The sequence below is a fragment of the Pinus tabuliformis genome, chromosome 6, assembly GCF_031772625.1.
Source record: "Pinus tabuliformis cultivar Carrire ecotype Pingquan chromosome 6, CPIR1, whole genome shotgun sequence".
Classification (NCBI taxonomy): Eukaryota; Viridiplantae; Streptophyta; class Pinopsida; order Pinales; family Pinaceae; genus Pinus; species Pinus tabuliformis.
In genome coordinates this window covers 1,059,913,564-1,059,931,160 of record NC_142292.1, presented here as the reverse complement: position 1 = coordinate 1,059,931,160, position 17,597 = coordinate 1,059,913,564, and the positions used below count along the sequence as shown (strand labels likewise).

At 37.2% G+C, this 17,597-nt stretch overlaps 1 long non-coding RNA gene across 3 annotated transcripts; it reads right to left on the bottom strand.

Annotated features, from left to right (window-relative positions):
• Nucleotides 1–1,064: 1,064 nt before the first annotated feature.
• LOC149262607 (uncharacterized) lies at nt 1,065–4,068 on the bottom strand. 3 transcript variants are annotated; one of them, XR_016259176.1, is made up of 3 exons: nt 3,380–4,068; nt 2,333–2,499; nt 1,065–1,419 (listed from the first exon to the last, which is right to left on the bottom strand). It is a non-coding gene; the product is annotated as an uncharacterized LOC149262607 (long non-coding RNA). The 3 variants fall into 3 exon arrangements; XR_016259174.1 differs by having other exon boundaries at nt 2,333–2,537; nt 3,380–4,062; XR_016259173.1 differs by having other exon boundaries at nt 2,333–3,512; nt 3,650–4,051.
• Nucleotides 4,069–17,597: the final 13,529 nt, after the last annotated feature.

Sequence of the window (17,597 nt, the reverse complement as noted above, 5' to 3'; positions counted from 1 at the left end):
GCCTGACAAGCCTCATCCATTGATCTAAGTTTTAACAACACCACTTGCTTCCCCAAAAAGTTGTGTAGAGCCCCCATATATTTTAGGAGTACATCTAGGTTCTTTGGGTAGATAATTAGCATTATGGCCATATTTTTAAATTTAGTGGTACACTCTTGCATGATCTACCCCTGTTGTTTCTTGAAGTAATGCTACCAGATCCAAATATACTCCACATTACACCATGTGAAGGTAGGTGTAATTCATTGTCATGGATTAGCATTATGGGGCCACGTTTACAATGGATATAGCAACACAAAATCTCAGGTTTTCTCTTTGAACGTATGTTTCAATACGAAAGATATGTGAATATATATATATTGCACCAAGAATTTTATACAAGGCACGAAACATGTTAATACACATCACATGTATAAAATATGAGTTAAGAACCTCAAGCAGGTAAGCTTGAATTTAATATTTCAAACATGTATATTATGCAAATGACTATGGGGATTAGAAAATCCTTGGTAAAAAATTGTATTTTAAAACCATAAGTTGGAGATTATAGTAGGTAGGGATGAAAACCGTGACTTTTTTTATAACCATAAGGTTACATTAAACCCATGTCACCATTGTCTATAAATACATATACATTTCTTTTTTTTTAAGAATCATTTTAAGGGATTTAAGTGGATTTTAAGTTTACTTATTACGCCGTAAGGCGTTCCCCTCTGAAACTAACTCTCCTCTGAGGTTACGTGTCCATTTGTGAGCTCTTGCTTGATTTAATTGTTAGACGATTAAAATGGTTTGAGCCGTCGGATTGATTCCACCGAAACGTTATCAACTGCTTCCTTTACTCGCCTGCTTCGTTATAAATTCTAACTTTACTCGCCTGCCATTCCATATTAGTTCCTTTGTAAAATCCATTGATGAAACCTGTTGCATGCAGGCATTGAAACGAAAGTGGAATTGGGTTCGGATTGATTCCACCGAAACGTTATCAACTGCTTCCTTCTTACTCTGGTTCGGAATCCCACATCGTTTGACACACCACAACATCCTCGGATTCATCAGCATTTCAAGGTCTAAAATCCCCCAAGAATAGTGTTATCATCTACTAAAGTTCTGGAAAACATTCTTACTCAAGAAACATGATTTATTTTCATATTAGATTTTGAAAATACACGAAAGTCACTAATGCTATGATGATACAACAATAGTTCCAGTATCTGCTGCAATTCATTACATATGTTTCAGTTGATCTTTCAATTGAACTTGTTCTTATAAATGTGATTGACAAGTTCCGTAACATCAGTCCCACAGCTTTGGAAATTTCTATTTTCAGGTCACCAACGCTTCGACGCCTTTACTTCTGCCAGTGTAAATGAGACCTTGATTCTTAGCAATACTGGCAAGGGCTTCAATTTTTTCTCCCTGTACAGTAATAACAATTTTTAGTTAGTAAGGGTAACAAATATCTAATGGTTTTAACAGATTTTAGAAATCAGGACATTGCCCAAACTGAATGCTATTTCCATATGTATTATAGAATCACTATTTCCATATGTATTATAGAATCACTGTAGGAAAAACGGTGTATTTTCTTAAAAGGAATGCTGTGATGTACCATTAAAGCTGTTACAACCAACATTATCTGAGCGAAAAACTTTGTTAAAAAAATAACAGAAACTCTCCATGAACAGTGATAACGTAATAGGAAAGCAAATCAACCACAGTATAGAATAAGTATAAGATTATCACTGAGTTGTTCCTCAGATCTCATTGACCAGTTCTTTTTCTTCACCAAATTCAGTGCCAAATAGGGAGATGAGGTGCTTATTTATATTAGTTCAATCCACCGTGAACCGTCATGACTATAGGAGGAGGTCAACTTGAGTTTAGTTTGAGCTGACTCCTGCAATTGATAGTAAATCCATACTTTTGATATTGCTCTTCAAGGGTTACTGAGAGTCATTCCAAGTACATCACTCGACATCACTGGTTTGAGATCATCTTGCATGCAGTTTAATCTCTGTTCTGTTATTGAATTTGGATGCTATGCGTAATTTGGAAAAGGCTTACAAGGTAACATTTCCCCAATTTTTTTTGAAATCATGGTATATATTCTGAGATTTTGAGGAGCCATTTACCTGAGGCATTGTGGCTGTTTGTGTTCTTACTGTTACTGCTAATCTAGATAGTATCATAAGGAGAATCCTCACTAGTGCCTAATGAGTAAATAACCGATAAGAAACTGTAACCTTCAAAACATTTTAAACATCAGAAATAAATTTGCAGTATTGTCTTACACTAGAGAATTTAGTTCTAAAGGATATTGTGATGTTACCTTGGGGATTACTTGAGAAGGTTTCTCAATATCACTATCACATTTCTCAAATATTGGACTTGCTTCAGATGATATGAACTTCAATGATTGTGGCAGACTTTCAGGAGGTGCTCTTTTAACTAAATTGACGACTTCAATGGACTTCATATTGATACATATTTCAGGATCTGTAAAATTCATCTTGTGTGTCATGTTAATGTATTACCTGATGTTAAAGCAATTGCCACAACAGAACTTTTAGCAACAGTCATAACCAAAAGGTAAACTATATTTACCACCATAAAACAAGGATTGCTACAAAATTGCTGCATGAAACATTTGCTGCTAAAAGAAATCGGGAAACAGAAAAGACTATAATATCCCTACTAACAAAATAGTGATTGTGTAAAATGCAACATACAGGAACATCCCAGGACTTCGAAAAAGTTCAAAGCATTTTATTTATTTCCCTTTTAATTGTTAATTGCTAGTATTATCTCTCTGGTAGTGACCACAGTGGCCAATCTTATATGGTTACTGCCCATTTCAGTAGGTCCTCTCAGCCTCTCATGGTAGCCCTAGAGCAATCTCATTCTGATTTGCACATTGTAAGTCAGATAGTCTCATGAAGCTCTAAGAATGGACAAGCTTAATGGAATCATAATACAAAATTGCAAGCCATGGACAGGACAAGTCTCTATAACTAAGTGGCTATTGCCATAAATGCTGGTGTAAGAGAAAGGGCACTTGGACTAGGACTAACTGTAATAGCCACTCTCAAAGTTATCAACGAAGTTGGAGTTTTTATTTCCCTTGAGACTAGCTTTTCTCTGTTATCAAAGCATTCAAGAATTTGAATTATCTGACCAATAAGCTCGGAATGCAGAAATCCAAGTATGATTCTGAGTCTAGGATAATTTGCAGCAAGCTGAGAACCTCAGCAGTGACCCTTAGAAATATCCATGGAACACCCAACGGTGCAAGAATTGAGCAAAAATAAGAAACTGATAAGCCATATGAATTTGAGAAACAAAATTCCAAGGTAGCTTCTCCACTGTGGAACATTACATGGAGAATTTGGAAAATCAGTTGTTGAACTCTGTATTAAATTCAGAAAGAGAAATGGACTCCAATGGAGAGGTAGAATATCAAGATTCTCTCGCAATTGGATGGGTTAATACAACCCCAGCTTATGCCAAACCTGCAACACATGTACCACCATGTAGTGAAAGTCATAAAGCTTAGCAACTCGCAAGTCAGATAGTCTCATGAAGCTCTAAGAATGGACAAGCTTAATGGAATCATAATACAAAATGACAAACCATGGACAGGAAAAACCTCTATAACTAAGTGGCTATTGCCATAAATGCTGGTGTAAGAAAAAGGGCACTTGGACTAGGACTAACTGTAATAGCCACTCTCAAAGTTATCAACGAAGTTGGAGTTTGGAGTTTTTATTTCTCTTGAGACTAGCTTTTCCCTGGTTATCAAAGCATTCAAGAATTTGAATTATCTGACCAATAAGCTCGCACTTCACAAATCCGAGTGTGATCCAGAGTCTAGGATAATTTGCAGCAAGCTGAGAACCTCAGCAGTGATCGTTAGAAATATCCATGGAACACCCAACGGTGCAAGAATAGAGCAACTGAGATAAACCAGAATAACAGTCCCTACCCAAAGGGTGATTCTCACTGCTTTCAATCAACTAAGATGGCTGGTGTAGACCTCTTAAAGCCACCATGAGAATATGGGTGCCTAATAAGCATGGACTTATGCTCTGAATTAACGTTTTCTAACACCATCCCCTAACCAAAGGGCAAATCCTAACATGGCTGGTGTAGACCTCTCAAGCCACCATGAGAATATGGGTGCCTAATGAGAATATGGGTGCCTAATAAGCATGGACTTATGTTTGAGCACTGTAATTGGCCAACTCTGAATAAAACACATTCATCTAAAGAACAAATGACTTTTCTTTTCTAAACCCAGGTCATCTTCGAAGAACTGCTGCGCAAGGGCAAAAATCATTTAGCACACCATATCTCAGTTTAAGCTGTCACCGCTCTTACTAGTTAAGAAAAGGGAATGCTTATGCTATTCTTCAATTTTTTTTTATAACTGTTGGATGAAGTTCATGGCCCGCACCTGTCAGAAAAATATGACAAAGTGCAGTGGGAGGTCACTGAAATGTAATGAATAGATGTTTAAGCTAGGGTCAGATGTATTTATCAACTTCTAACCCGGGTTCTTCATCCTAGTCTTCTTACTTCATATTGATTTGAGATATGTGGAACTTTCTTAGGATAATGTATTCTCTTTATTACTATGATACGCGTGCATGCCTTGATTCTAATTGTGTTCATTGGGTACTTGTAGATTGCAAAACCCCTGTAATGGTTTTTCACTTTTCATGGATAATATCAACGAGGTCTTCAAACTTCCATTACCAATTTATAAAATATTTTTTAATGCTATGGAATAGTAGGAATCTGTATTATCCAACGAGGTCTTCAAACTTCCATTACCAATTTATAAAATATTTTTTATTGCTATGGAATTGTAGGAATCTGTTACCAATTCATAATAGGAATCTATTACCAATTCATAATTTTTATTTTTTTCTAGTTGTTTAGGTTCAAATTCCGCTCTCATTATAACCCTTAGGCTAGTGTCAACAACCCACATGCCAGTGCTTAACAGGAAACTTACCAGATAACAAGAGCCTAGAGTCTAGACATCCCACCTAGAAGTATCTATCTTTAACTTTATCACAAAAAATTTTCTTACATTATAAAGACGAAAGAAAGATAAGATCTTTGCCATTACTGATTCCTAAAATACATTTTTATTATTTGGAATAGTCTGAATCCATTAGCAATTCATAAAATACGTTTTAATGATATGGAATTAGTGGGAATCAATTGGAATGGATATGGCCTGCTCTTAGCTTTTGTAATCAAGTTTGGCGTCTACCACATATATTTGAAAGCAAGTTTCAATAGATTTCCTGCCTTTATGTAAAGGAGCCACCCTAGTGAAGTCCCAAGGGAAGTGTGGCTTATGAAGGTAAATGTATGTTTGTCGTTGATAAGATACAGAACAACTTGACAAACTTTTTAAAGATAGTTTAATCTCCACTGATTTCCATATGTGTATAACCACAAAGGATATGTCACAAAGTATTAACTTTATTTATGGAGTAAATTCTTTTGGAATTAATTGAGAATTGCATACATTGGAGTATCGTTGCACTGATCCTTGTATTTTCCTAATTATGTAAAGTAGGATATTTTGGTTGGTCGTATACCCGGGGATTCTTTGATTGCGCAAACCGATGGAACTCAAGTCCAGCAGGCAGTATTCTGTACACCTTGGTACACCTTGGGGATAAAGTGGTTCCCTCAAATTATCTTTAGGCCGAGGGACAAACAACTGGGCAAAAATGCATCAGCTCCTCAACCTTTTGACACTGGCTACATATTTTTTTTTTTTGAAACTTAAAGTTTAGGGGAATTTAAAGTGGTTATAGAATGGGTTCAAGGGATTTACAGATTGCAGAACTTGACATTCAGGCCCTTATTGGAGCAGATTCAAAATACAGCACTCATTCCAATGCTGAAGTTATCTCGATTCTCAGGTTCTTCAAAAATATTTCAGATGGCTGAGCATGCCCCTAGTGGTACTTAGCCATCAAGTTCTTGATGCTGATTGCTTTCATTTCCAGATCATGCATATCTCTTATCAGATAAGAGAAGTAGATGAGGACCAGGTGCCGTTTTGCAGAGATATATTCAGATGATGTTTTTATTGTAGTACTGTTGTCTGGTTACAAGTTAATGTTGATCCTTATCTTGTTACAGGGACCATTAAAGATACAGTAGAATACATTAGGCATATTACAAGACTGTTGTGTTATGGACAGTTGTAATGTTTTGTTCGCTGGTCTCTCAGTGCTCCTATGCACTTTCAAAATGTAACTTTGATTCAACTTGAAAATTAAAGTTTTCGTTTGAGAAAAAAAAGGAGGATATTTTGGTTTGTTTTGCATGTTGCTGCTATAGTTTACCATGGAGGAGGAACTAGGCTTATCTCTGAGTGCATTATCAGATCTTGTTTCTGTTATGTTATATACCATTATCTTTAGAACTATGTTTCTTCTTATGCTGGACTGCTAGGATGATATTTTATACTCTTTATTTTGACCCAAAACTACAGACAGGAAGAATAAAATCAAACAGAGTTGTTTAGAAATAAAGTTTTTGTTTCTTGTTTTTTTGTTTTTATATAAAAAAACAAAATTTGTAAGTAATTTTTGAGGACTTTGTGGAAGAAACTAAGTACTAACTTGAATTTTAGTTCAACACACCACCCATAGATTGCTGGGTAGAAAGAGGTGGTAAACATAGTTTTAGGGAATATTATAAGAATTTTGACAAGTGAGAATCCCAAGCAATGGATCAAGTACTTGCTTAGCCAAAGATTGCATATAATAATTCACTCAACAGAAGCACACGAATGATTCCATTTCAAATATTATATGGGATTCATCCGAGAGGAATTTAGGGAAATATGAATTGAGTACTAATGGTGAAGATTTTCAATGAGTTCAAAATAGATTCGAACAACAATTTCAAGAAAATAATAGCAAGTACAAGTAGCGAGTAGATATGAGAAGAAAACAGCTGAATTTTAAAGTTGGTAACTAAGTTACGGCACATTTCATAAAATAAAGGTTTCCTACAACGACATACAATAAATTAAAATCTAAGAATATTGTCTCATGTAATATTTTAATAAAAATTTCTTTTAATCCCTATGAATTAGGACTCCCACATAACATTGGGATTTCTCCACTTTTCAATGTTGCATATCTGTATCCCTTCAAAGAAATGAGAAATAATTCCGCAGTGGAACCTATTAGTGATGAAGATCAAACCAGTAAAAGGAAGAAGCAAGTGCCTAAATCAATTCTAAAATAGGTTGAAACAATGTTGGATTAAAAAGTATCAAACAGAACTAGAGGCATGGAGTATTTTTAGTATTTAGTTTTGTGGAGATGCTACTTGGATGACAGCAACAAAAGTCTCCAAGTATGGCACCGATATTGAAAATCTTATGATTAATTATTTTAACAATTCCATTCACGGCACTCAACCCTTACCGAAAGTATTGGTCTATCCAAGGTAGAGTATCTGCGAAGACATCATTGAAGGCATACACCAATGTGCGAGGCTCAGGAAAAGTTTTCGGATTTGACCTTATCAACCGTGAAAAGGAAGAGATCCACCTTTCTGCATTTGCTGAACTGGCCGAATCTCTTTACAATCTAATTCAGGTTGGGCAACTATACATTATATCAAATGGCACAGTGAGAGAAGCAAATCCAAACTACAACCACCTCAAGAACAAATGGGAGATTTACTTGTCTGCTGCTTCCATTATCAATCCATGTCCTGCAGATGATCCAACGTTTCCCTACCAGAGCTTTCACTTCAAGAATATTGTTGAAGTAAAAAATGCAACTCCAAATACAAATGTAGATGTCATTGGTGTTGTTACTTCCACGTCACCTGCATCAACAATTCGACGAAAACACCGTGACTCTTGAACAGTCAACTTAGCAACCAGATAATACTAGAGTTACCCAAATCGAAGATGACTAGAGTCATCTTTAGCTTTTTCTTGACTCTTACAAGTTGAAAAAGCAAGTTGTGTCAAAGCATCATAAAATTTATTCTAATCAGAATAACATCATTCCTCCCTCATTGGTCTCAGTTTGAGAAAATGGAGTCCACCAACCAAGGATTTCCCCTTGGGGGAATACTACTCCCTTTTCCTCTAGGGGAGATGTTGTTGTATCTCATATGGCTACATTGTCCCTTCCAGGGCTTGCACTTCACCCGCCGGTATTTCATTTGCTTCTCCCTCTCCTTCTTCCTCTTCCCTTGGTGGAACTATGCTTAAAAAAAAATGGCCATATAAAAGTTGTTGTAATAAATATCTTTTTTCATTATGTTTTCAACTTTAGATGGCCACTCATTTAGAAAAAAACTGAACATACTTCTTTCCCTTTGCCCTTTAATTCATATTTTTTCAAGTAATGCTATAAGAATGTAATGAATTTTAAACATCTTACGCGAAGAATCCAACATTTTTTTTGTTTTGTTTTGTACCAGAAAATGACAACAAACCTTACTGAAAATGCAATTTCCTCAAGGTTATCTGGACCAACTCATATTTAACCATACCTACAAATTGTTGAACTTGACCCAATACACTCAATCCAAATAACATTCTTCTTTTCCCCTCTCTTGCTATAGGTACCATAAATTTTGCGAATGGCTTCTTCTTCTAATAATGAATGTGCTCGGAGATACTATGCAACAAATAGAGAACGAATAAATGCACGGCGCCGTGAGCTTTACCAAGAAAAAAAAAACACCACAGAATGTCAAAAACACAAAAAACAAAAGGTTGACCAACCTTCCTCGTCTACAATGGCCCTCCCTGAAAACAATCCTCCCTTGCAATTATCAGACTCTTTATCTTCTCAACAAACCTCTCAAACAAATGCATCCATGCCTCATTGCCCTAACCTCTCCTTCGCACATGCTTTCAACAACGTTTATACTAATCAAGCACATCGAGATTTCCGTGCAAAGCTTGATAAACTTCCACCTAAATGCCCATGCTCCATTTGTCTTGAATCATACATATCCGCAATTCCAACCACATGTATTGTTGCTCCAGATGCGCCTCTGAAACAAAGGGTCATCGCTTCTCATTATCAAACAACATGGACCCTGGTCCTCAGCCAGTTGCCCTTACATCTCTTTCACAAATAGAAGAAATGCTCATTGCTAGGGTTAACCCTATACTGCAAGTAACACATGCACGCGGTGGCCAGTATAAATACAGTGGCCACACAATTTGTTTTCCTCAAGACATTACAAAAATCCCAGACATGTTGCCACGTCATGTTGAACACTTGGACATCCTAATTGTCACGTGTCATAGTAATGACCATAAGGCTTATGATTTCATTGTTAGTAGACATCGCGTTCTCGCTGCATTGGAATACAAATTGGCAAATGACCCATACTATAAGAATGTTCGTATTGATACCAACGCACTGGCATCCTTACCAGCGATCCCCACCGATGTCTCCTCCTCCCTTCACCATTCCAATACTACAGAAACCGCTGTCCGCCTTCCACTTGAGCCATCCCATGAGCCCACCGAAGATTTCACAGACCCATCCGTAGACCAAACATCATCGTTCGTACCCATCATACCTAATACAAATACAGAAATCCAAGAAATCCACCATTATTTGCATGCTTACAACCACCAATCTGATACTAGAATTGAGTGGCTGACAATTGGTTTATCGTCAGTCAATGAATACAACACAGAAGGTCTACTCTCTATGGCTTTCCCCGCCCTCTTCCCGACAGGCGCTGTAATGCCAAATCAGCCAAGAATGAAAGCAGTGCAGCTACATGAATATGCACTTCATCTCATATGTTACTATGACAACAGATTTGGAAACCACCCACGCTTTCGTTATTACATATATAATCTCATGATGCGGCATCACAGTCAAGCAACAACGTCATTTTTTGTGAAAAAAAACATCTCAGATAGCTTTCCAATATCTATTCAAGATTTGAACATCCGATTAGAACAATTTCCAGATGAACAACTGGCAGAGCAAGTCATGCGATTCGGTAGCTCTTTACGTGGAACAAGGTCATTTTGGCACAAAGCTAAAAATGAACTAACTGACATGATATCTCAACTCGGTTGCCCGACGTTCTTCTTCACATTAAGTGTAGCTGATACAAAATGGCCTGATCTTCATGCAATCATGCCCGGATGTCTTCCTTCTGATATTGCAAAACAACAAAAGTGGAGAAATGATAACATTTTCTCTAACCCACATTTAACATCACTATATATGCACCATAGATTCACAACATTTCATGAGATTATCTTAGAGAAACACTTGAATACAAAAGATTACTGGTACAGGTACGCATTCTACCGCATTCTTTTTTTCTCCAATAACTCTAAACAACATTCCTCACCTATTGCAAAATTATCTTACAAAAACGCATATTTGATAGGTATGAATGGCAACATAGGGGATCTGCGCACATCCATGGTTTCCTTTGGATAGAAAATGCACCTGATATGGAAAACCTCAACTGGGAAGACACAGAAGCAGTTGATATTGCAAGGCAGTTCTTCGACAAATATATTTCTGCTTGGAACCCTCGTGCTCCTGCGACTTCAAACCAGCCAAATGCTTGGACAAATCATGAAGACCCTTGTCTGTTGTCCACACCGCAAATCTTCAGAACCAATCCTTTCAGTGACTATGAACAACTCGTCAATTGTGTTGAACGTCACACAAAATGCTCAGAAAGCACGTGCCTAAGAAAAAATGGATCCTCACTCCAATGTCGTTATAAAGCACCGTTGGAATTACATCCAAAATCGGCCTTATTCATTGATTCCAAAGGCCAAAAAACATACACCCCTGCTCGCAACGACGATCGACTCAATAGCCATAACCCTACCATCCTATCTATTTGGCGTGCAAATGTTGACTGCCAACCAGTACTGTCCATACACGTTGTACAAAAATATATCGCCAAATATGCATCCAAAGCAGAAAAAAAATCTGAAAGCTTCCACGACATGCTATGTAGAATTGTCCTCGCTTCACCCATTGTTGACCCAGCAACATCCACCTTACGAAAATTTCTTGCAGAAACCCTTGTTGATCGTGACATTGGAGCACAAGAAACCTGCCATATGCTGCAAAAATTACCATTAACATTATGTAGTCGGCCATTCATTTCTTTAAATGTAAACCAAAAAATTCTTATGCGCCTTCCACAAACGAACACCACCTCCACTACATCCCCGCACATCATTGATACATATATCCAATGCCCTTCTACCCTAGAGTCCACATCACTAATACAATTGGCAAGATCCTGGTCATATGATCCTCGTCGCAAAACAAACAAATGGAAAAAAATGCCTACAGAAGCAATTGTCCGGGTCGTACCACGTTACTCCTCCATACCATCCACAACAGAACCTTGCTACGCTGACTTTTGCAGGGTTGAGCTTATGCTATACAAACCTTTTCGCGATATCGTACAGGATATAGGAAATTCTGCTGCAGAATTCATCGCAAATTGGCAAACATTTCGTCCATTCTACAATCCTTGGCATCAACACCGCACACTATCTGATATTGAATCTGCCACAAATGATCCCTCAACTATACATGAAACCAGTCCAACAGACACCATGGAAATAAATGAATGGGAATTTCTTTCCTAATTATATCCTACAAATGAGCTTCTCATAAATGACCTTGACATGCTTGGTCTTCGTGGCTTTGATGACACCCATAACTGGAATCATACCACTATCCCATTCGATCTACAAAATAGTGCAATACAATTCATTGAGAATAGCCGCTCCATCCACCGCATTCTTCAAACAAATCAACATATCCTGCTGACCCTTACTACATTGTCTCCAATGCAAAGAAAAGCTCTAAATATTATTTCTAATCATTTTGCTAGGAAGGATTATTTACCCGCTCTCAGAATGATAATACAAGGCACTGCTGGTACGAGAAATCCCTCCTTATAAATTGCATCAAAGATATGCTCATACACCTTACAAGCCTGGAACCTTTGCCGATCATGCTCCTCGCCCCTACAGGGGTTGCTGCCTTCAACATACAAGCATCAACAATCCATTCTGCTTTACACCTTCCTATAAAGGATCTTATTCCCTTAGAAGGTAATGCTCTTGCAAAATTCCAGGAAGAACTCAGGCATATAAGATACATACTAATCGATGAAATGAGCTTCATTGGGCCAAAGCTTCTCAGCCATATTGATGAACGTCTTCGCGAGGCATTTCCCCACCAAAGAAACACTCCTTTCGGTGGCTGTTCCATAATATTGGTTGGTGATCTCGGTCAGCTACCACCCGTCAAATACATACCTCTATATGCAGGGACGAGCCACGGAAGCGCACTATGGAACACCTTCAACACAGTCATCACATTAGACACATTATTTTGTTAACAAGGCGACGATATCGCACAGGTTACTTTCAGGAACATTCTCCAGAACATTAGAGATGCACATCCAACAATCGCCGACTACAACATACTCATGTCGCGCACAGATTCCTTTTTATCAGAAGAAGAAATATGTTCATTCCATGATTCCATGCATCTATTTCCAACAAATGCTCAAACAATGGTCCATAATAAGCAAATGATGAAATCTCTAAACACTCCTATCGCACGGTCCATTGCTGAAGATGACAACACATATTCCAATAATTCCTTTGAAGACGAGCAACTTGAACGAATTGTATTACTATGCAATGGAGAAAAAGTTATGTTGACTTCCAACCTTTGGGTTTGAGCCGGCCTTGTTAATGGTTCCCTCGGAAAAATTGTGACCATCTTTTACAAAGATTCAACTGCACCACCCCAAATTCCAACATTTGTAGTTGTAGATTTCCCCAAATACATTGGGCCTCCTTGGGATGAAAGAAACCCCACTCACTTGCCTATTCCAGCAGTAAAAAGAAATGGTCGTACACAAATTCCACTGAAGATGGCTTGGACTTTAACCATACATAAATCTCAAGGTATGACGCTTCCAAAAGCCACAATTGACATTGGAAAAACAGAACGTCAAGGTCTCACATTCACAACTATTTCAAGAGTGCCTTCTCTACAAGATCTTCGGATTAACCCCGCATTCAGTTTCGATCGTTACAATAAAATGAAGGACAACAAAAACATTGCTCGCAGAAAAAACGCCGAAGAAATTCTCCGTTCAATGCCGCCCCCAGATAATCTGCTCCAGCCCATACTTTGACTTCACCAAAAGGTTTCCTCCATTTATTTACCTCATTCTATTTCATAACATACTTTTCATATCTCTTAACAACAACCAACTTTAATGAATATTAGTAAATAAGCAAATATTTGAATGTCTTTATATTGTCTGTACATCTCATTCTAGCCTTTTCTTTCTTTTGCAATAGGCCACATGGCCTCAGAAATAACATACCTGCACAACTACAGGTCGCCTAGCAAGAAAAAAAATTGCATCTCCAGCTACGCATTAACCTCCAATGGTGTTCAATATGCCATTATTCTCCATGCATCTTCCACTAACAATATATAAATCCCCATAGCAAAGGTAACTTCATTTCCATTCATTCCATATTCATTTTAACACAACTCACCTGCAAAGTATTGCTAATAAATTTCCGCAACTGATTTACATATTGCTAATTCTAACTAAATATACATTTTGCAGGTCCATTACTCCTTCTTCAGGTCTTCACTACCTCCACCATTTTTTCATACAACTTCAAATATGGAATGACAAGCACAGTGTTCTTTAGACTATTATATTCCTTCTCGAACCTCTTTTGTTACAATTCACTATTTGTATTTTCCATTTCAAACTTGAAAAAGGATGTTTCGAACCTCTTTTGTTACAATTCACTGTTTGTATTTTCCATTTCAAGCTTGAAAAAGGATGTTTCAAGATCAAATACCATTTTCATGGTTTGTTTCCTCACAACTATTTGTGTTTTCCATTTCAAACTTTAAAAAGGATGTTACAATACACTATTTGTATTTTCCATTTCAAACTTTAAAAAGGATGTTACAATACACTATTTGTATTTTCCATTACACACTTAGAAAATGATGTTTCAACATCAAATACCATTTTCATAGTTTGTGTCTTCACAACTATTTCTGTTTTCCGTTTCAAACTTAAGAAGGGATGTTTCAAGATCAATACCATTTTGATAGTTTATGTCCTCACAACCAATTCATTGTCAATGGGTTTTAACATATTTTGTTGACAAAGTCAATTCATTTTAACGAATATAATACATGTTTTCAATATATCTTCATATTAATTTAATTTTCCATTTGAATAATGATTTCTTAACTAGCCCTTTCCAAATCAATATGGCTTCCTGGTTGTTGTTCGCATATTAACTTAATTTCCCATTTGAATATTGATGCATATTTATGGCTACTTGCATTCCATTTCAATGGTTTTGGGCATGGCTTCCTCAAATTAAAACTCAAAATCATCGACCCTTGCTTTCAAAAAAGCCCGCAAAAGCCTATTCACATTTCAATATTCTTCCACACGCTAAGCCTTACGGCGTCTCCTTTGCAACATTGGGTGCAAATGCTAGTAAATAGGCTTCTATAGAAAAGTGATGAATTAAGTGGGATAGTGTATTTTGTTATGAGTGTATTGTTAAAGGAGATTTTAGTATTTTATCAAGTGACCACATTAGTAAAGATGGGTAAATGAATAAACATAAGTAGAATAGAATGAAGGAATCCTTGTGCTTAAGATCTATGGATAGAACGCAACTCTGCACTATGAATAAAAATTGGGAAATAGTGAAAATGAAAATAATGGTAAAGTATTGCAGTATGCATGAAAATGAATATGATATGAGTATTGTACTTATTAAAAAAAATAGAGGTGTTTTTGAGGTATATTACAATCATCCAAATAGACAATAACAAATGAATATATAAAAGGGTGCAATATATCATTCATTAAATTCATAAAAATAGATGGTGCATTGCATAGACCAAATGACATGACTAGCCACCCATACAAACCATTTCTAGTTTTGAATGCAAACTTCTAGGTATCTTATTTTTTCACTCAAACTTGGTGATATATAGACTTTAAGTCTAACTTAGTGAAGTATTTGACTTGCTACAACTAATCCAAAAGATCATCTATCCTGGGCAGGTTGTAACTATTCTTGAGCGTAATTTAATTTGTTTCCCTGTAATCAATACATATCCACCAAGTCCCATCCTTCTTTGGCATAATGATGATGGGTGGCCCACATGGCGATGTTCTCATTTGAATGAAAGTGTGTTCCAGTATTTGCTACAATTGGTTTGCACCTCACTTGCTTCTATAATAGGCTACCTATAAAACCTAATGTTTGGAAATGGAGATTCTAGCAATAGTTGGATCTTGTGCTCCACTTCCCTTTTGGTTGGTATCCCTTTAGGCTCCTAGAACACCTCCCTATATGCATGTAGCAAATCTGCTATTTGTTTTCTTTGTTTATTAGTACAACCATCTAGGGATGTATTTTCTCTCAATGACTTCCACAAATTGATTTTCTCTGGAAAAAAATAAAACATACTTCCCATTAGAAATTATCATTTCCTTGGCTTGGCTGGAACTTACAAGCGAAATTTTTAACTTTCCCTTGTGCATGTTGATGGTGAACAATTCTCCATCTTTAATGGGGTGGTATTGTTTGTCTCTTCACATGAAGATTGAATCTTTCATGTACATATAGGGACTTCCAAACACCACTCAACGGACATCAAGGGGAACTACATCTGGTTTTACTTTATCAATCAAATCAACACTAATAGAAAATACGATTTTACACCATTTTGTTACCTTTATTTCTACATCCTTATTTACCCATCCAAATGGATATGGGTTTGCATGATCACAAACTTTCGATCCTAATTTTTTGACCAACTTTGTTGCACTAATATTTTCTTGTGACCTTAATTCAAACAAAGCATCAATATTTGTCTTCTTAACATGTATCTTTATGTGGAAGAGTATATCCTTTTCACTCTCTTCCTATTGATTAATGATACTCAAATTCACCTCCTTCTACATTGATGTATATATGCTCTTCTCTTCAAAATATGAGCTTCTTTCAACCTGGTTGCTCGAAACAGTGGCCACAAGGTTCTTCTTGTTTGCATATTTCTTTATGTTCTTTAGGTTAAGCTATGGATAAAACTTCCAACACTTCTCCTTTATATGACTATTAATGTTATGGTGGTTGCATTGGTTGCTAGTCTTAACGGGAAAAGTGTCTACTCAGAACGCCCCTATCCCACTAAGGTGTGACAGTACCTTAGAAACAAACAGAGAAACTACTTTCGTATTCTTCTTTATGAAATGTAAACGAAGAGGAATAGGATGAACCAACCTGTGTCTTGCGCTAGTCCTTTGATCCAATCTCTCTCCTCTTTGACAGCTTCCAGCTACCTGCTCCCTTACTTGCCCAGCTTCACCAAGTTCCTGCAAGATCACAGAAGAAGAAAACTACACAAAGACATGGATTTATATTCATAAATAGCTTAGGATCATATTTAAGTTAAACATGCAAATATAACAAAACATCATTGATACACAAGCATGTAGGAGAAACTCAAATAGTTTTATTGATATAAAAAGAAGGTCCAGGAGGAGTTACAACCGATGATTCCTGATCCAGCATCAACCCCCCAGCAAAGGAATCCCCTCTTCACCTCCAACAAAGCATAAATCACCCAATACACTGATCTCTATCTCAAAACCAACAGCAATTCTCTGCAATGTACAAAATTCCAGCCTCTGGATCTCTGGGATGAGGGATCCATATATAGATGTATGCAAAGAGGATGAGTCAGCTTATGATTTGACTAGTGGCTTCTCTCTGTCATTTCTTGCTTCCACTTGGAGACTGAGAGCCTCTTACTCATCCTTGGTCGAACTCAGTGAGGCAAGTGTCATTGGGGAAGATTCTGGAAGCTTCCATTGTCTGTCCACCTCGCGGAATGACACTACCATTTGTCATTTCCCGCTCATCGCACCCTAGTAGTGCATTTAGGTGCGTTGCAACGCACCTAGCTAGTGTACTTGGGTGCTATGCAACGCAACTAGCTAGTGGAGCAGTTGAAATGATCCTGATTTGACTGATTCTGAGCAGTTTCTGGTGGAGAACTTCTGGGAGAAGTTGTAATTGGTTGACCTTGTTCCTCTAGGGGTAGGAACAACACTTTTAGGGACTTAGGATCCCTTGGTTTATGGACATTTCATGCTTAGAGCTGTAAGGCACAAAAATGTCTATAACAGTTGCCCCCTAAAGTATGAGGTCGTTTATCGGGTGAAATGCTTTATTAGGAGGATCCGAAGTTCTTTCAATGCTGGGAGGAGACCTGTAATAAGATGCAATACAATACATCATCTTCATACTATTTTCATGATCTAGCTAAGGCGGGCATTCCCATGCTCAGCTTTATAAATTCATTTTTATGTACACAGGACAGACAATCGTCTGATGGTAGACTGATGATTCTGATGAAGTCATCATCCTTTTGGTAGGATGATTATCTGTGCTGCAATGTTGTACATGTCAATGCCCT